At 43.9% G+C, this 20,144-nt stretch overlaps 1 protein-coding gene and 1 long non-coding RNA gene across 4 annotated transcripts in view; one reads left to right on the top strand and one right to left on the bottom strand.

The window, feature by feature from the left end:
• Nucleotides 1–7,598, top strand: part of LOC109301976 — a 94,461-nt gene extending 86,863 nt beyond the window's left edge. For both annotated transcript variants that reach the window (XR_002098676.1, XR_002098675.1), the window contains exon 3: nt 7,258–7,598. This is a non-coding gene — a long non-coding RNA (uncharacterized LOC109301976). The remainder of the gene's footprint in view (nt 1–7,257) is intronic.
• Nucleotides 1–20,144, bottom strand: part of SPAG16 (sperm associated antigen 16) — a 1,224,108-nt gene that overhangs the window by 338,264 nt on the left and 865,700 nt on the right. The gene's annotated exons all lie outside the window — the stretch shown is intronic.

The following is a 20,144-nucleotide window of genomic DNA, read 5'->3' on the forward strand; positions in this document are numbered from 1 at the left end:
GGGATTTTCCCAACAGTCAGGCCTAACAGTTTCCTATGCAGAAGCTGAGTATATGGCTAACCTGGAAAGAGGAAGAAATACCAGTGTTAGGCCTACTGCTCCTTAAACAGCAACAAAGGTACGGATAGTGAACTCAGTGTCCTCTCTGGGAGACTAGATGAAAGAATATAAAAGTTATTCAAACAGTTTAATAACATAAACAATCTCTGCGGATTTCATCAGGAACAAAAGCCTTCATCCTCAGATGGATACAGAGATCTAGGTGAACGTATTGCATTGACCTCCAACACTGGTGCTCAACCTTCTGGCCCCAAGGACTGGAAAATTAGTATACAGCCAGACAATGAGCTGGATCCATGGGGTTGGCACCAGATCAGCCCCACATGCCTGGATCCTACTTTGTACTGCTGAGATTGGGCCCTTATGCCTGGATCCTGCCTTGTGCTGCTGAGATTCAGCCTCTCATGCCTGGATCAAGGTCAGGGCCCTGCATGCCCAGATCCTGTCTTGTGTCACCAGGGCTGGGCACCATGGGCCCAGATTTCACTTTGTACCATCTTACCCCATGCACCTGAATCAGACCTTGAGCTGTTCATGCTCCCAGGGCAGCCATGACCCCTGGTTGCAGGGACCCAGCTGTGTCCTGACACTCAGTGTCCTCAGCTGCAGAACTCAGGGTCCTCATGCTGCCACGAACCAGAATCAAAAGCTGCTGGGGCTGAGGGTCCCCTCAGTTGCAGGACTTCCAGCCCCAGATGGGCATGGTACACCATCACAGCTGGGAGCCCTGTCAAGTGATGGTGTTCCCAGCTGCAGCAGAGACCTTACTACACTTGCGTATTAAAGCTCAATAGCAACCAGCTATAAAGTTTGTACACATTTTCAAGGTCCAGTTTATAGCTGGTTGGAACTTTTTATGATATGACAGCTACTTTACATGTGTAGCTGGTCTCAGTTAATTGCACAATTAACCAGTTAATACCCCAATACCTGTAATGTGTAGAGGGGGCCTTAGTGCCCATCTTAGGTAATTGCATTCATTCTATTTAAAACATCCCCTGTAGTTTAAGGGTTCCAACTAAAAAGACTGTAGAGGACAATCTGTTAATAAAGATGGCTAGTTCCATCTGGTTCACTGCAGTTCTTTAACTCTGCTGGTGCCACATGTGGAATGAAGCAATCAGGACTCATGGTAGAAGTGTTATCTTTTATTAGACCAACTATATTTTTGCAAAAAAAAAAATTCTTTAATTGCAAGCTTTTGGGCACAAACACCCTTCATTAGGCATCAGAGAAAAGATTGTACAGTATCTCCTGGGAAGAAATGAAAGTTCATATTTCATACGAGTGTTGAAGGTGTGGTAAAATCTGTTCAGAAAAGTTAACTGTATATGCAGATTATGCTCAGAGAAAAGTTGGAATGGTCTGTTTACCTCAAAGTTATTTGTTGGTAAGCAGGATGAATTCATATTTCCTTCTGGTTATGTTGTTTCACATTTCACAGAGCAGTAAATACATAGAGTGCTCTTCTGGGCAGGCATTTCTTATCTGGTGAGGTGTCTCTGAGCTCTGTGGTACAATCTACAACCTTTTCTCTGATGCCTAATGAAGGGTGTTTGTGCTCGAAAGTTTGCAATTAAAGATTTTTTTTTTCTTTGCAAAAATTAAGTTGGTCTAATAAAAGATATCACTTCTACCACAAGTCCTGATTTCTTTTTCCTCTAGACCAATATGGCTACAACTTGGATACCTGACACAGGTGGGATTACACTAATCCCTCTAGAGAAAGGCAGTTTATTTCTATTGCATTGAAAGTTTACATCACATGAACTCGTTATTCCAAAATTTAAAAGAAATGTATTCTCACAAAAGTTATGTAGGAACAATTAGGGCTACTTATGCTCTGTGCCCTGAATTTTGTTGTTTCAACCTCAAAAGGATCCATGCAGAAAGATATAAACCAAGTGAAATTGCTGATGGTGCATAATTGGAGAAGGGATTAATTCAGTGAAAGCAGAAAGGAAATTCAAAAGGATTTATGCTGGCTTTGTAAATGAGATGACATGAAGGTGGATCAGCATACAAAGGAATATATAAGTGGGCTTGAATTATATATAAGAAATAATGAGAAGTCCACTGAAAAATGTATTAACTCATTCCCCTTCATATCTCAGGAGTAGAGGACTGTGGATTCAATTGTTTGGCCCTTGGAGTAATGATTCTGTGCCAGATCAATAATGGAAAGGGGCCTGTTTTGGGGAACTGGTTTGAATGCAGTACAAGTCTGTGGAAATTAACAAAAGTAGAATCTCTGATAAGATTTCCACAGTTGTTATACTTCTGTGATTATAACTTCTTGTTTGTGTTCAATGACTATTTTTAAAGCTGTGCCCTATATTTCATCTTTTCTCCCTCTGACTCTCAAAACCAACAATTCAAGTTGTCAAAATGGTGCGGAATCTCAGATTTTTTCTGAAAAATCTCTTACCATTTTATTGAGTGAAATTTCTTGACTAGAGCTTACACAATTTCACCATCATTAAACAAGAACTACAGCATTGGTCCCCCAACCAAAACCACTGATTAATCTTGGTTCAGACCAGAACAGTATATATTTGGCTTCTCTAGAACAAAAGGAACTGAAACAGGTTGGAAAACAATTCCAGGCAATATATCGAAGACTGTTTGTTTAAAGAAACTAACAAAAAACAGACAATTAAGGATGACTTCAAGGATAAAGAATGGTTAATGGGCCCCTCCTATTTTCAAAGTGCCACTCTCAATCAAAGTATGACAATAGGGGCAAAGCTATTCACATCTGACAGCTGTATTTGTTTTGTTAATTTCTATTTCTATTAAGAAAATCACTAGTAAAAACATTGCATTTACACTGAGAATTTCCAAGCGTAAATATCTCTGCAATTTTTATTAAAGTTCTTGGTTATAATTTGTAATTATCATTTTATACTCTCATGTCTTGGCATTTGTCCTGCAAAATCAAATGAGTGCATATATGCCAACGAGTGTTTGTCATATTTATATTATCTTCATTAATCTACAGGGTGGGTTGATTGTGCTATAAAATAAAGATAGACTGACATATATATAGCTGTTTCATTGTCTAATGGCTATTTGTTGGCTTAGGTAGAAAGAACCTGTGATCTCATTTCCCATTGGCTACATAGCTGTAACCCCAAATGGCACGCACCTTAAGACTGTTGGCAGGGAAACCAAAAACTAAGAATAGAAAGTAAATCTTTTTTTTAGTCAGGGTTCAGATTCCCTCAACTTATTATTACACAATTTACAAAACCATTTCTATCCCGGGGGTAAGGACCCTGCTGACCTGAATGGTAATCCAAGAAAGGTGACAGATAACAGGTCTGTTAAAATGGTAAATGTATTTAGTTAGCTGATCTCTCTCCTCATCCCCCCATATGTACATGCAAAATAGCTAAATTAAAAATACACATTCAATAAAGATTAATTTAAAATTCAAAACTAAAAAATAAAAATTGATCAGTTCTACTCATCAAAAAATGTAAGGCCACTTACTTCACACCAATTAGAATTCTTCAGGATAGATGTTCTATATGTATCCCAAGTTAGTGGACAAGGAGAATTTAAGGATATTTCATCAAAATTATTTCTACATTTTCAGAATTCAGAATGACAAATTTTGACAATGCTTGCAAACTTCATTTTCAACCAATAATGCAAAAATAGAAAAAGGGAGATTATAGAGAAGAAGGAAACAAGAGGCAAAGGGAATGTTTGTTTCAAAGGCTACTTATCTTTCATTTAAAAATGACATTTAATCTAACAATATAACAATAACTCGATGGTACTTCCCATTATTTTCTGTAATAATTATAGTCTGAGTTATCTGGCTTCTGTGGTTGTTCAGTCCAAGATACATTAAGCATCACAAACAAGGAGCGGATTCATTATCACCATAACCACCAACAGAATACATGATATATATAAAAAGATATATTGTATTTTTCTGGATACACACCTATCGATCCTTGGAGGTTTTTAAAGCCCACCTTGACACAGCCCTGGCTAGAATGGTCTAGTTGGGGCTGGTCCTGCTTTGAGCAGGGTGTTGGACTAGATGACCTCCTGAGGTCCCTGCCAACCCTAATTTTCCATGATTCTAGAATTATTATAACCTATGACTATTATAATTATAACCCTATGCTTATAGGATGTACCTGATCTATAATATAAATATATATTATATTATATATATTATAGATATCCCATATATATATATATTTTAGATCAGCATCATCCTGTAAGCATATAGGATGCTTATACACATTCAGTTAGATAGCAGTAATATATTATAGGATAATACTGATCCTGGTCCTATTGAACTTAAACATAATAGCCTATTAGTTTAAATCACAGCACCTCATTCTTCAGTCTGTCCACTTGCAAAACTCTCAATGACTGCATCACAAACTGCAGTTTCTATACCCACACATTTTAGGCACAGACAGAAGGTACCTAAACACATACTTCTAACTTTTGACACAAGTAGGCACACTGAAAGTACTATACCAAATTGCAGTCCAGGGATTTTCAAAATTGTTCAGTGCTGGCCTAACTCTACTCCCATTAGAGTTCCATAGTCAACTTTAGGGAAAGCAGAACTCTGCCATCACAGAGATTTTGAAAATCCAACTCACAATACCCATAGGCCATACAGCTCCTTAATATCACTAAGGAAAATAATGTTTAAGTATTATGGTTATTAAAATACATGCCATTTACCTTTAAATAGTACTTCAGACATACAAGAAAGGGGAATATATGTATTATTTTCTATCTAGAAGAACTGGCACTGCATTTGATGACTGCACTCACAGGAGTGCAGACTATGTAATTATCCCTGTGAGCTTCAAAAGAGCATGCAGAGAGGAGTGAAACCAGGAAATATGAAATGGGAACACCCAGTGGCAAAGAAAATGTTAAAACAAATTATTTGATAAACCTTTTACAGATAATAGGATCAAGGACCATTAATAAAATTAGGGGGGAAGTAGCAAACCTGATGTGCAGCACTTTTCTCTGAAAGATTTCTTGCCTGATGCTGACAAGATCTTGAGAAGAAAAAACAGAGTTGTCCAAAACTGATTTTCCCCGCTGGCACTTGCTCCACCCTACTGTAACTGTCACAGGAGGCTTCTTGCAGTCCAGATTTGGCCTGGGGGCCAGAAATATTCCATTGGTAAAAACAACCATAGACAAGAGTAATGTTCTTGAAAGCACTTCCACTGCTCTGTAGAAATATTGCTGCACAAATGCACCAGAGAGGGCTTGGGCAGACATTCAGTATCTCCAGTGAGAGTCTACACTCTCTCAGGAGAAGCCACAAATGTACAGAAGTGTGTAATTTTTCTCCCAGAGTAAAAATGGCCACCCTGGGACAAAAATAACTCAGGAATAACATGAGTGAAGTAGCTCCCAGGCATCCAGTGTGCTTTGCTACTTCTCCCTCCCATGGGGGGAGGAAGGGTGTGTCACTCCCAGCCAAGTACAGGGGGGCAGTACACAGCCTCTAAGTGCTTTGGGTTGGAAAAGCTCAGCACTGACGCTGAAGCACTTAGGCGGCATGTTCTGCTCCTGGCTTGTCCCCTTCCTGTATCACATTGCAGTACTTTGGTTCCAGGAAGCATACAAATATACTCCCTGCCTGAGAATACAACATGGGGAGGGGAAGACTGGAGGCTGCTGTGCAAAGCACAGACTCTGCCCACACCTTTCCTGACCCTGAGGACCCCCGCCTACATTCATTTAAAAAAAAGAAAGCAGCCTGCAAAGCTCTTTGGGTTGCATGCTCTAGGGACCCCTGGCAGCCCAGTGTCCTCACTGCAGGGTTTTTGCTTCTCTGTGGGTGTGTCTACATGAGACGGTGAGTGTGAAGTTGCCAAATAATACTGTGTAGTAGTGTGTCACAGTACCAACAGTGCTAATACACAACTGTGCTGTAATATTAGGGTACTGCACAGTAGCCTCACTTAAAAGGTGTTTGCCCGTGCTACTGCGCACTAACTCTAGTTACTGCACGTTTATTTAGTACTTGATTATAGAAGTACTAAATCAATGGGGGCTGGACTTGATGATCTTCTGAGCTCTAGTGTCTATGAATCTATGAATACACAGCAACCACCCAATTTGAACTTCCATACAGGTCAGTTTTCTCTCAGGAAAAGAAACCTGGGAGAGCTGTCCTGGATGATTTGAATGTGGGTATGCGGACGAGTGTGCATGTATTTTATATTATACATGGGGAAAAAAAACCTTATTTTAAAGTTGACATTACTGGGGATGCAGCCCTGAATCACTGACCAAATTTATTCTGTCCATCTTACACTCAGTAAACATTTGGGCATATTATTTAAATATATTGCAGCAAGACAGCATAGACCTGATGCCTCCATTCCTTCAGAAGTGACTTCACTATGAGTTTTGCCTGAGTAGACTTCTGGATTGATCCCTAAAACGTATAATGAAAAAGAAAAAATTTAAACATGGTAGGCTTATATTATAGTAGGTCTATCATTTTATATAGTCCCCATGCAAAAGAATTTCAGCCTTAGGTTTTTACAAGTTATTAAAGGCAGCCTGCTCCATAATTGTTAGTGAAATAATCTCCTTGACACATACATGTTAGGAAATAGAGGTCTCATTAACAAAGCCTCTAGTCTTTATTAGATCATATAAATAACCAAGCAAGCCTGCAAAAGATCGATTACAGCCTTTAAACGTTTACAGGGTCTGTGTTTAATTAAGAGTATTTTAATATGCAAATCAAGCCTAATTATTCTCATTTGTTAATGTTAGTCTGCCTGGGCTCTAAACAGCTTCAGCTGTGAATATGGAAACTGCATCCTATTTTTGTTGTTCTTTCTAGGGTGGGGGGCTGCAGAGGAAAGAGTTGAGTTGTGCTACCAGTCTCTATTAAGGCTTTCAAAACTGCATTTCTGTTTACCATTTGGAGACGAAGGTCAAGAAAGTGCTCAATGTAGCATAAAATCTAGCTGAAATGTTATGCATTTCTTCACCCACTATTTTTTAGAGTGCTTTAATTAATGCATTTTCTTCAAAGTGAGTAACCCCTCTGGGAGCATCTTTTGATGAAAATCTGCCCTTGTTCCGTGCAGTGATTGAATAGATTGGTTCATAACACAGACCACTGTCAATTAGAAGCTGATATCAGGACATGATTTTTTTCTTTCTCCCTAGGGAACTGGAAGCCTCCTATGTTGAGAAGCCAAGGCATTACAGCAAAGCCTCGGGAAATTAAATGTGAAGCAAACAAGAGCAAGAAGAACACAGCCTTCATCAGCATGATGGGAGGAGCAGCTACTATGGAATAAAAAGCAGGAAAGGAAGAAAACAAATGTCTGTATTTTGATACTTGGAAAGCTAAAATTAAAGCTTGAAATCTCACATGAATTTGTTCTGAGAAAGAAGTAGGAAGAGCCCCAACAAAGTGCTTGTAAAAATCATCTCTCTTTTCTCTTCTCTATGTTGTGTCTTCCTCCTGCTTCTACAATGAACTCCAAGCCTTACCTAGAAAATTATTCACCATTGTCCAATATTGATTTGCTGTTGAATTCTTTGGGATTCTATACAGTGGGGGAAATATAAAATGTTTCTGTTTCTACATACCCCATTCCAAAATTTAAGACTGGACTTTTCCCCCCCATACCAATGTATTTCCTTTTTTTAAAACTGTGTGTAGTCTTGGGCAGCTCAGTGGGAATAGGCATCAGTTTTTCATCTTTGATCCATATATGATATCACATTAGACATTTAAAAAAATTCCAGCTACAGAGGAGGTAATAGTCATAAGCTCCACACTGTATAGATCCACTCCCGACCCACAGCTTATAATGGTATCACATCCACGGGCAGGCAAGCCATTATTAGAGTCTAGTCTGGAGAATTAAAAATAACTTTGTAGGTGGACAGGTGTCAGCCCTTGTCTCAATGTATTATACAGGACAGGGATGGCTGACCTGCGGCATGGCTACTACAAGTGGGAAGGGCAGGCTCCGTGCGTGGCACGCAGCAGACTGGGGAGGAGGGAGGCAGCACAGTGGCAGCTCTGGCAGGGAGCAGAAAGCAGAGCAGCACATGAGACAGGAAGCACAAGGCAGGAAGCAGAAAACAGAGCACTTGATAAAGTAGCAGAGAGCGACTGGATGGGACTAGGGGAGGGTCTGGGGCTAACATGTGGCACATCTGCTAAAAAGGTTGCCCCCACTGATAGAGGAGATCACCACAGAGTGTAGCAACAGCCGCCAGAATATTGTGTGTTGATGGTACCTGACCCATTTGGAACCAGTTCAAACCAGTTGAACTAGTTGGAACTGGTTCAAACCGGTCAGAATGGATTCAAACTGGTCAGAACCGCTTCCAATTAGTTTGAACCTGTTCCAATAAATTCCAAAAGGTTCCAACCAGTTCAAACCGGTTTGAACTAGTTCCATGTGGTCTGAATCAGTTCCAACTGGTTCTGAATGGAACTCGTTCTGAATGGTTTGAACTGTGGTTTGAATTGCTTCAGACTAGTTTGAACTGGTTCAAAATAGTTATGACCAGTTTGAGATTGAACAAGTTCCAACTGGTTCTGACCAGTTTAAGTTTGAAACAGTCTTCACCAGTTTAAACCAGTTCCAAATGGTTCCAACCAGTTTGAACCAGTTCCAACTTGTCTGAATTGGTTCTGAACAGTTCCAACCGGTTCTGACTGGTTGACCCGGTTCCAACAGGTGCCAACTGGTTTACATGAGTTCCAACTGGTTCTCACCAGTTTGAACCGGTTCCGACCAGTTTGAACCAGTTCCAACTGGTTTGCACTGGGCCTACCTGGAAGTGACTAGTTTGAACCTGTTCTGACCAGTTCCGACTGGTTTGAACTGGTTCTGACTGTTTTGAACCGGTTCCAACTGTTTTGAACCAGTTCTGACTGTTTTAAACTAATTCTGACTGGATCTGACTGGCTTAAAAAGGTTACTGACTGGTTCCAACTGCTACCGACAGGTTAAAAACGGCTCTGATCGGTTCCAACCAGTTTCAACTGCTTCCGACCAGTTCCAACCAATTTGAACCAGTTCCAACTGGTTCTGAACAGTTTGCATCATTTTTGACTGGTTTGCACTGGTAACGACTGGTTCAAACTGGTTCCGACCAGTTTGGACTGGTTTGAACTGAGTCCAACTAGTTTAAACTGATTCCAATGGGTTTAGACTGGTTCCAACTGGTTTGAACCAATTCCGACTGGTTCCAACTGGTTATGACCGGTTTGAACTGGGTCCGACCAGTTTGCATCAGTTCCAAGTGGTTCTGACTGGTTTGCACTGGTTATGACCAGTGTGAACCAGTTCCAAATGGCTTGAACTGGTTCCAACTGGTTCCAATAGGTTTGTACCAGTCCCAACTGGAACTGACTGGTTTGAACCAGTTCCAACCAGTTTGAACTGGTTCTGACCAGTTCTGACAGGTTTTAATCGATTCTGACCAGTTTGAACCAGTTCTGACCAGTTTGAACTGGTTCCATCTGGTTTGCATCAGACCAGTTCTGACTGGTCTGAACTGGCTCTTATCAGTTTGAACCAGTTTGAACTGGTTGCAACCAGTTTGCACTGGTCCCAACTGGAAGCAACCAGTTTCACAGAATCATAGGGCTGGAAGGGACTCCAAAGGATCATTGGGTCTAGCCTGTGCATGAGCAGGAAAGACATCTGGGGTCAGATGACCCCAGCCAGGTGACTGTCCAGTCTTCTCTTGAAGACCTTTAGGGTAGATGATTGCACCACCTCTGTGGGGAGCTTGTCCCATAGTCTGAACACCCTAGTTGTAAAGAAGTTTTTCCTAATGTTTAGCCTGAAACTATCTTCCAGGAGTTTGTGGCCATTGTTTTTAGTTTTCCCCGAGGGCACCCTGGTGAACAGTTGTTCACCGAGCCCCTGATGTACGCCTCTGATATAGCGGTAAGCCACAATCAGGTCCCCTCTCAGCCTTCTTTTCTTTAGGCTGAAGAGTCCAAGATTCCTCAGCCTCTCCTCATATGGCTTCCCATGCAAGTCCCTGATCATGCAGGTGGCCCTTCTCTGGACTCTCTCAGGCTTTAGGACGTCCTTGTTGAAGTGCGGCGCCCAGCTGCAGCTGCACCAATGTTGAGTAAAGTGGGAGAATCACTTCTTTGGATTTACTGGAGATGCATCGATTGATGCATGCTAAAGTTTTATTGGACCTAGTGGCTACTGCATTGCATTGCTGGCTCCTATTTATGGTGGGGTCTATTGTTCCCCCCAGCTCCCTTTAATTTGTAGTGCTCGTCAATTTAGCAATGTCCAGCCTGTAGGTGTGCTGGGGGTTTTTGCTTCCCAGATGAAGCACTTCGCATTTCTCTATGTTGAACTTCTTCTGGTTCCGTTCTGCCCGACATGCCAGCCTGTCTAGGTCTGCTTGTATCTGCAGCCTATCTGCAGGTGTGTCCACACAACCCCATATCTTGGTGTCATCTGTGAACTTGGCCAATGGGCTTTTCATGCTCTCATCCAAGTCATTGATGTAGATATTGAATACCACTGGGCCAAGTACCACCCCCTGGGGTACACCACTGCCCACATCTCGCCAGGATGATACCAATCCATTCATTTGGACTCTGTGTTGTACCCCAAAACCAGTTCTGCACCCACTTGACAGTTCTGCAGTTGAACCTGATACTTTCCAGTTTTCTGATCAGTACCTCGTGGGATACCAGGTCAAAGGCTTTCTGGAAGTCAAGGTATATGATGTCAACTGTTTTCCTCTTGTCTAGGTGATGAATCACCTGATCATAGAAAGCAATATGGTTGGTCAAACAAGACCTGCCCACAATGAAGCCATGCTGGCTGTCATTCAGTATCATGTCTTCTGCAAGTTTGTCACATATAGCCTCTTTGATGAATGTTTCTAGGATTTTCCCTGGAAAAGAAGTTAAGCTAATTGGCCTGTAGTGTCCTGGGTCTTCACGCTTCCCCTTCTTGAAGACGGGCACAACACTGGCCCTCTTCTGGTCCTCTGCGATTTCTCTAGAGGCCCATGATTTTTGAAAGACCTTTGCCAGGAGCTCTGTGATTACTTCAGCCAACTATTGCAGCACTCTTGGGTGGAGTTCATCAGGTCCTGCTGATTTATACATGTCTAATTTCTTTAACTGATCATACACCAGTTCTATGGGAATGGTGGGAACGGTGTCAATCCTGCCCTGCTCTTTCTGTGCCCTACCTGGCATGTTGTTCTCCTTGGTCTTGTGAAAGACCGAGGCAAAGTAGTCATTCAGGAGCTCCGTTTTTTCCTGAGCGGTAGTGACCAGGTATCCTGAGGCATTGAGCAGTGGCCCCACACTCCCATTAGTTTTCCTTTTACTCCCTATGTAACTAAAGAAGGACTTCTTGTTGTCCTTGATTCTTGTAGCTAGTTTGAACCAATTCTGACTCGTTTGAACCAGTTTGAGAATGGCCAAAATGGATGTAACTTAACTCATTTACGTTAAATTAGTTTATTGAACTTCTTACCCTGATCTCCTCCAGGTTCAAGTTACCTCACAGTCCCCCAGCATCCCAGAACGCTTTGCACCTCCCCCATAAATCGCCCCTCTCAGGGTGGGGGGCAGCTAGCTTTGGCCCAAGCTGTCTGCTCCAGCCAAGCAGGGAAGCATGCTCTAGTGCCCTGGCTTCTGGCCTGAACCACCAGTCATGTGGCTACATTTCTAGAGTTAAAAGTGAATGAATGCCTGTCTACTTTTCTTACTGGTTCAATCTATGCAGCTTAGATTTACCTGAAAAGACTGAACTGATTCAGCTTCAGGCTCTGTGACTGTCTGCACTTAGCCCCTGAGACAAGGGTCCCCCTGGTCTTGAGAAGGAATGAGAGGCAGCTGCTCCTTGCCTCCCATACACCAGGCAGTAAGGGGAGCAGCAGCCATCCCTCTCTGCATCTTCCTCAAACCAGGCAGTCCCTGAGTTAAGGAAGAAGCATGAAGCCTTGCAGGCTCCCCCTGATTCCCCATGGCTGTTCCCACCAACCAGCTGAGTGGCAGGTGGCAATCAAAAAGCTGGCAGCCAGAACAAGGTTCCAGGAAAGTCTGACCAGGCTCTCAGCTTCTGCTGGCTCTCCTTGTCAGCATTAGGCCAGTGATTTAAAAGCTGGTGGCTGGGATCTGGGCTCTGGGGACCTGTTTCTAGCTACCACCTTTAAATTGCCACCCTGCCACTCAGCAGGGTAGTAGGAGGCAAGGGGGAGCTGGAAGCCAAGGGTCAGGGAGGCTTTCCCCAAGCCCCACCCCTGGCTGCCAGCTTTTAATCCACTATACACCTGGTTCCCAGCCCCTCCAGGTTTTAAAGCACTGCCTCTGCCACTCATCTGAGTATCAGGGGTCAGGAATGGGGAAGCCAGAGGCATTGGCAATGCATAGGGGATGCACATGGATGCATGTGCATCCCCTGAGATTGGCCAATGCTGCCGGTGGCATCTGCAGGCAGTCACCACTCGCCAGCCCCCTACTGCTGACTGCTGCTTGCTCCCCCCGCTTGCTGTCGACACCCCTGTGGCCACCTGTGGGCAGTCCCCACTTAGCCCACCCTCAGCGCCGACACTGCCGCTGCTGCCTGCGGGCGGTCACTGTGCCCCCACAGCCTCAGGAGACAAGAGGTATTCATGGCCAGAGAAACTGTGAGCCAGGCACGCAAAGGTTTTCCCCAGCCTGGCTCCCAGGTCCCAGGCCCTTGGGCTTCCCTGCATCACACATGCTGAAACTGTGAGCAGTATGGAGGGACAGAACCATAGCAGGAAGGCTCCTCCCTCACCCTACACTGTTGTGGGTCAGCCCAGAGCAGCATGGAGGAGGCAGGCTGCTGTGCCCCTGCCACAAAACATCCAGTGGGTTGCCGCAACTGCTGGGAGCTGTCCACCTCTTCCTGTACTCTTCCAGGTCAGGCTGGAGGAATGCAAAGAGTGGGTGTCATTCTGCAGGGGAGAACCAGGAAGTTTCCCAACATAAAAGAATTGTCCTCTCCTGCAAGTCAGCTGATTGGAGGGACATGGGGACATTCTCCTAGGGGGTGGGAACCCTCCATGGCTGTCTGTGGCAGGAAGAGGGCAGGCTGTTAATTAAAGGGCTCCCCTAAGTGTAGAGGTGGCCCAAGGAAAGGAATGCTCAAATAGTCTAGCTCCTGGGCAGTTTTTCTACTAGAAGAACTTTTTTCCTGTAGAAATGAACATCTGTATTTAGCCAAATTGATATGAAAAAAAAATAAACCAATAGGGGAATAATAAACAAGATATAAAGGACAATTCATCTCAATAGCCCCTGTTCTATGCATTAGCAGCAGGGCTTATTCCCCATAACTCTGAAAGGCTAGGAAAAGATAGCTTTTCTGTTCTCCTGACTTGATAGGAAGCTAGCAGGAAGCCCCTGCCTTGCTTATTTTCTTCCACTTGTCTTCTGATTGGAAGACAGGGATCTGAAGGGGAAGTGCAGGTTGGCAGGGAGCATATCCAGGGATATGACAGGCCTAAGTAGTCTGAGTTCAGGGCTGTGGGAAAAGACCAGGGCTCAGCACAAATGCCTGGTCTCTGTGAGCCTGCACTGAACACAAGGATAAACCACTTTCTTAAAGGGAAGAAGGATTGCATCTAGGAGACCAGTAGAGAAAGCAAAAGTTAGAGAGAGAGCGAGAGAGAGAGAGAGAGAAAGTTTAATTTATGCTATGTGCCCACTGACAGCTCTGTGCAATGACACCAGGGATTTGTGCATGTTAGTAAAGGCTCTGGGAATCAGAGCAATTCCTAGGTGAATTCCTGCCTTCCCCATATGATTTGAGAATCTGAAACAACTTAGCATTAGAAAGGCACTCCCTGCTGCATTCAGATTTTTTCTAGTATAAATTATTATTTGTTATCTGAAATGTTGCAAACTTGTTGCATTTGTCTACTCTAGATAAAATGTCCAGGATTTTCAAGGAAACCAAAGGGAGGTAGGGATCTTAAATCTACTGAATTTCAATGGCATTCACTATCCACAAAGACCAAATAGAGTGCATTTTCATATAATATACATATACCTAAGTACCTCACAGCAGGGAGGAGCTGATGGGGCTTACTCTCTGACTTATAGCTTTTAAATGGAAGAAGCCTTTCCTTCAGACAGCAGGACTATAGATACAGTACACTACTTTAGCAAGACAGTTCAACCTGTAGGGCCCTCATCTAAGAGAAAAATCATTAGCCATCTGCTGAAACACCAGTTTTGGTGGCTGATATTCTTTAATTATTATTATTATGGACATTTTCTTAGGAAAGAGGTAACAATTCAATTTATTTAGGAACAAGACATGATTAGATGGTAACAAGTCTGATCACTAGTAAGCCGGGCCAGATTTGAACTAGATTTGTAATACATTTTATTCCCAGACTTATGAACTATTACCTTGTTAAACTACCGGCTATAATACTGAGTGTGAGACTACCCCTTCAATCCCAGTGGTAATCTCCCAGAACTGTCATCCCATAGGCTATGTGAGGTCTGCTGACTATCCCATCTCTAACACACCAGCTACACAGGAAGTTGCAAGTTCCCAAATAGATGGGCAGTTCTACAATTATCTGCCATTAGGGAAAGTTCTTCCTTAAAGAACCCCATCTTTTAAATACTGCCTTCATTTCTTTACTGTAAGAGATCACCAGAGATCTGGGTTTCTACAGGGCCCCAGATGGGGAGCAGGGTCGAGCTGGAGGCTGCTCATTTGGAGGGCAGGGTATGGGGCTGGCTCCCTGCTGCTGTGTGCACTCCCAGGGGAGCATGGGGGTACATGCTCCCCAGATTTATGTATGGGGTGGGGGCAGAAACAAGCTGCCCACTGCAGACTCAGAGGTCGCTGCCCCGCTGCCCTTCCCCTGGTACCTCCACAGCCCAGTGGGGACCCATCAGAGCATGGCAGAGTGGGGTGGGGAAGCTCAATTCTGTTGCCATAAGGCCCATGCTGCCATGACAAAGCACCTCTTGCCCGCTCAGCAGCAGTGAGGGGCAAAACTCCATACCATCCCTGCTGTTGCCAGGCAGGCAGGAGGCGAAAGAGTCCAGTGGAGGGCAATGAAGATGGTTAGGGAGTTGGGACTTCTGAGGAGAGGCTGAGGGAACTAGGTTTACTTAGTCTGGTGAACAGAAGACTGACAGGGGACTGAGAGGGGATTTAATAGCAGCCTTCAACCACCTGAAAGGTGGTTACAAAGAGGATGGAGCCAGACTGTTCTCAGTGCTGGCAGATGACAGAACAAGGAGCAATGGTCTCAAGGACAGCAAGGGAAGTTTAGGTTAGATATTAGGGAAAAAAACCTCTCTCACTAGGAGGGTGGTGAAGCACTGGAATGGGTTACCCAGAGAGGTTTTGGGAATGTCCATCCTTGGAGATTTTTAAGACCCGGCTGGACAAAGCCTTGGCTGGGATGATCCAGTTGAGGCTGATCCTGCTTTGAGCAAGGGGTTGGACCAGATGACCTCCCGAGATCCCTTCCAACCATAATTTTCTATGATTCTAATTTTCTAATAACTGTCTCAAAAGTCCTTTCTTTATGGAAACAGTACAAAACGGAAGAACCCATGAATACTATAACACTCTAAGATACACAGACATATCATATCAAGCAAATATTACTGTCAATATAGCATCAGCCATTTTTTAAAATTAATTATGAAAAAAATTAAAAATGTGCACACAGATTACACAGTTCTATAACAGTTTTATAACATTTCTATAACAGTAACCAGCGTATGCACTACATTAAATGCTATTTCTTATTAAACTAAATATCAGATTGCAATCGATTGAGCACTCAAGCTGGAAGGACAATATTGGTTGCACCACTGTAAATAAAAGATTCCACTTATACAGCACTTTACAAACCTTAACTGATTAAATCTCACAACGTGGCAGTGAGAATTGGAATTATTAGTTCCTATTTCAATAACTAGGGAGAAGTGACTTGCCAAAAGCCACAGGAAGACTCAGTACCACATATATTCTTCCATTAATGCCTAACACATGCCATGCAAAGAAGCAGAAGTAAAGTGGTTGGCACCTTTACTTTTTAGGAACTGCTCCCAGCACAGAATATTATTGAATATATTCAACCAAAACGTTTTCCCTATTGGAAAAAAAAAAAGCAGCTTCATTAAGAACTCATTTTTGTGAGAAAACTTCACTGTTAATGATTTTTTTTATTTTTGAAATGGGAAATGCCAAAAAGGATTTTTAATTATTATTTTTTCAGCCTAGTTGTATAAAACATTTTATTAGAAATTCAAATTCCTCCTTTTTTTCCCTTTCACCTCTAGACAAGATAGATTAAATGTTGTTGCTGGAGTTTTACTTCTCACATTTTTCTTATTCTTTTTCCTTTTCCCATTTGATGTCAAAAAGGAGGAAAACGGAAGTAAAAGGAGGAGAATTAAAATGTTAAAAAAATTTTGGTTTACAGAAGCTAATCAAAAGGAAAACTTGAACTCATACATAAATGGAATAAAATATCATTTATATATTTTGATTTCCTTAGATTTATCTTTTGACTTATTTTTGAAGATAAAATTGCTTATAATTTTTAAAACTAATTACAAGAGAAATATTTTGGTTCCGTTCTGGTGCACTTGCTTCTGTGACCAGTATGTAGCTTAAGCAGGAAACAAATATCTGGATTCTGCTCCCTGAGGGCGCTTGTTCACGTAATGGGCATTTACCTGCTAAAAATGCTCCTGGTTTAACTGTCCTTACTTACTTTATGATGACTAATTAAGTAATGTAGACGTGATTTACCATGCAATGGCTCACTGTGTTATAACTAGTAAAATGCACTAGGAGGCACATCAGAACAATTTTACCCTACTGCCCTTTCAGTATTACTTTACTGCCAAGTGGCATTTTAGGATAAGATTTGATATTTTGGCTGGTTTATTTTCTTGGGTCGTGCCGGGTTGCTTTTTTGGAGGGAACTGTCAGTGGTTTTGCTTGAGAGACGTGCATTTTTGGACGGTTTTTTAGTTCAATAAGCAGTGCTTGTCTGCCTCCCCTGCAAAGCCTCCTGCTTTTTTCTGGACGCTTGTTGCTTGTTGCATGGGACACTGCTGGGTCGGGAGGGAAATCTTTTCAAAAGGTCTGCAAGAGTTAGCATGCCTGCCTCCCTGTCACAATTCTGGATTGGCATGGGGATCTGTACCGCAGGCCTCCCAGAGGGGCTGCACCTCTGCCCAAGCCAGGTCCCAAGCAGTTTTGCTCCCCGCTTTTTCTGCATGCTGGGTGCACTGGGCACTCGGTGTGGGGTTCACTTAGGGCGACACAAGGGTACACAAAGGGTCTGGCTGCCTCCCCCCTCTCCTCCCCTCCCTGTGTGTTGGCATCTGGGTATCATGTACCCAGCTAAAGCCTGAACGGACACATTACTACAGGAATTTTTACGTAAAATAGAAAGAATCCTGTGTCTCCTGTTGTTTGTATCCTCACGTCAAAAAGCAGGATTTTTTCCAAAGCTGAGAACCACCATGGGGGTGGCCTGAGGTTGTTAATCAAGGTTGATTAAGAGTCCTTGAGTATCCACATGCCCAGGACAGCTTCCCTCAAAGTGGAGTTGGAGGGACCGTGATCATCCTACTCCAACTCCCCCTCCCCCCAACGAGCACCACACAGTGGCCAGCATGAGCTAACACCGCAACCCCGCACAGCAGGGGCATGGTGTAGGTTGAGGTGAAGAAAGAAGCGACCCAGGCTCAATGAGAAGAATTTTCTTATCACATAGTCTATTTGCATGTCAATCTTTTAACTGCTACATTGGCAGATCATCGTCACCTGCAGTCATATCCCCCCAGCCAACAATCAGATCCCTTCAATACTTGCTCCCCCTCCTGTCATCTTACTCCCCAAGCTTTCCCCTCTTCTCTGGTACTCCTGTTTCTTCTTAGCCTATATTTTCCCCCAGCAGCATGTCCCTGTCCTCCTTTGACCACCCTCTGCTTGCCATTGCTCTGCCTGACAGTCATGCTGCTGCTTTTCTGGGAGTGCAGGGGACTGTGAGTCAGGAGTGAGGGGCACCAGCTGGGCTGGGGGTGCAGGGGGCTGCAGGTAGGGAGTAAGGTGCACCAGCGGGGTCTGAGGGAGGGGGGATGGAAGGGAAAGGGGCTGCAGGTCAGGAGTGAAGGGGACCAGCTGGTCTGGGGGGCTGCAGGTTATCTAGGAATGAGAGGCACTGGCAGGGATGGTGGGGAAGGGGACTTCAGGTTCAGAGTGAGGGAGGGCTGGGGGGCAGGGAGGGCTGCCCATGCCAACCACCAGCCCCCTACATGCGCGTGCCACAACCCCCAGGCCACTGCAGGGAGAGGAGAGTCATGCACTCGTGGAGAGGCTTGGGTCCTAATGATGCACCCAGCTCTGGGTTGTAATGACCATGTATAACAGTGTATGGTGAAGGCTGTGCTAAAACTGTTATATGTGGCCATTGCATCCAGCCCTGGGGTGTATCTCAGCCCTCCCCATACACTGTTATATGGAGCTGTTACACCCTAGAACTGGGCGTATCTCTGCCCTCTCCATGCACTGTTATATGTGGCTGTTACACCCCAGAGTTAGGGCCACCCCAGCAGGAGTGAGGGGAGTAAGGGGCACCAGCAGGGTGATTGTTGTATATTGTGCCTCCTGTAGGATTGGAGAGGACCATTTCCCATCCCCCTTCAGACCATTACCTTATAAATCCTCAACAGAACCTGTAAAACCAGTTGAGTGATTCTGGCCAAATCCTGGGGTGCTAACCCTATTTACATTTTCACTGACATCCTGCCACACTTTTAGCGTCTTTCATTTCCTGGAGTCTCAGAACAACAGTGACTCCCGTAGACCAACACAGCTACAGCCAAAAACCCAGACTGCCTTTAAACTGCTTTGTCTACATTAACAGTGCTCCAATTAAATTGCTTTTAGGCTGGGGCCCTGGATGAGGGCACCAGCAGGGCTGGGAGGTAGGGGCTGCAGGTTGGAAGTGAGAGGCACCCCAAACCGTGACAAGTCAGTGACCATGCTCTTTTTGATTAGGCAAGTTTATTAATTATTTTTTTATTTTCAAACAGTCAGACATGGTTTTGTCATGTTATGCCACAGAGTCCAAGGACCCCGGGTCTGCTTTTTGGGGGGGAGACTTGAAATCTGACAGTGCATTGTCCTATCAGCATTTCATAGTAACCCTATTTGCATATCAATTCTGGTTCTCCTGCAGCTCAGGTTACAGCTCTCATCATTCTGTACCTTGAGGCAGACCTCCGAACCTGGCTTTCTAGGAGTTTGAACAGACATCAGCCCTGTTCAATAAACCACATAGTTTCCTCTTCTAGAAGCAGACTTCTGTGATGTGACTGTTCTAGGGCCAGCAATATTATTGTTTTTTTGTCGCTCGCCCCATGCCCTAGCAAGCAGTCCACAGAGACAAAACGCCATTCCTGCATTACCTTCCGGTATGCCAAAGACCTATTCCATGATTATTTACCCAGAGCTACCCAACCTGTACCACATGCACTCGATGCTACATGATAGGGTTCTCTTCCAGAATTGGCAAAAGCCTGCTCAGCTGTGACTTTCATAGATTTCATAGATTCATAGACTGCATAGACATGAGGGCTGGAAGGGACCTCAGAAGATCATCGAGTCCAGCTCCCCACCCAAAGGGCAGGAAATTAGCTAGGGTCATAAGAACCCAGCAAGATAAGCATCCAATCTACTCTTGAAGGTGTTCAATGTAGGTGCTTGAACCACCTCCGATGGCACGCTCTTCCAGACCTTGGGGGCTTGGACAGTAAAGAAATTCTTCCTTATGTCTAGCCTGAAATGGTCTTGTAGTAGTTTATAGCCATTTGACCTCGTCATCCCTTGGGGCGCTCTGGTGAACAAACGTTCCCCCAGAAACTGATGGTCACCCCTGATAAACTTATAGCTACCCATCAGATCGCCCCTCAGCCTGCACTTTTCCAGGCTAAAGAGCTCCATGGCTCTCAGCCTGTCGTCGTAAGGTCTGTTCTCCTGACCTCTGATCATGCGCGTGGCTCT

This window comes from Gavialis gangeticus, unplaced genomic scaffold (genome assembly GCF_001723915.1).
Source record: "Gavialis gangeticus isolate Ggan-Ray unplaced genomic scaffold, GavGan_comp1, whole genome shotgun sequence".
Classification (NCBI taxonomy): domain Eukaryota; kingdom Metazoa; phylum Chordata; order Crocodylia; family Gavialidae; genus Gavialis; species Gavialis gangeticus.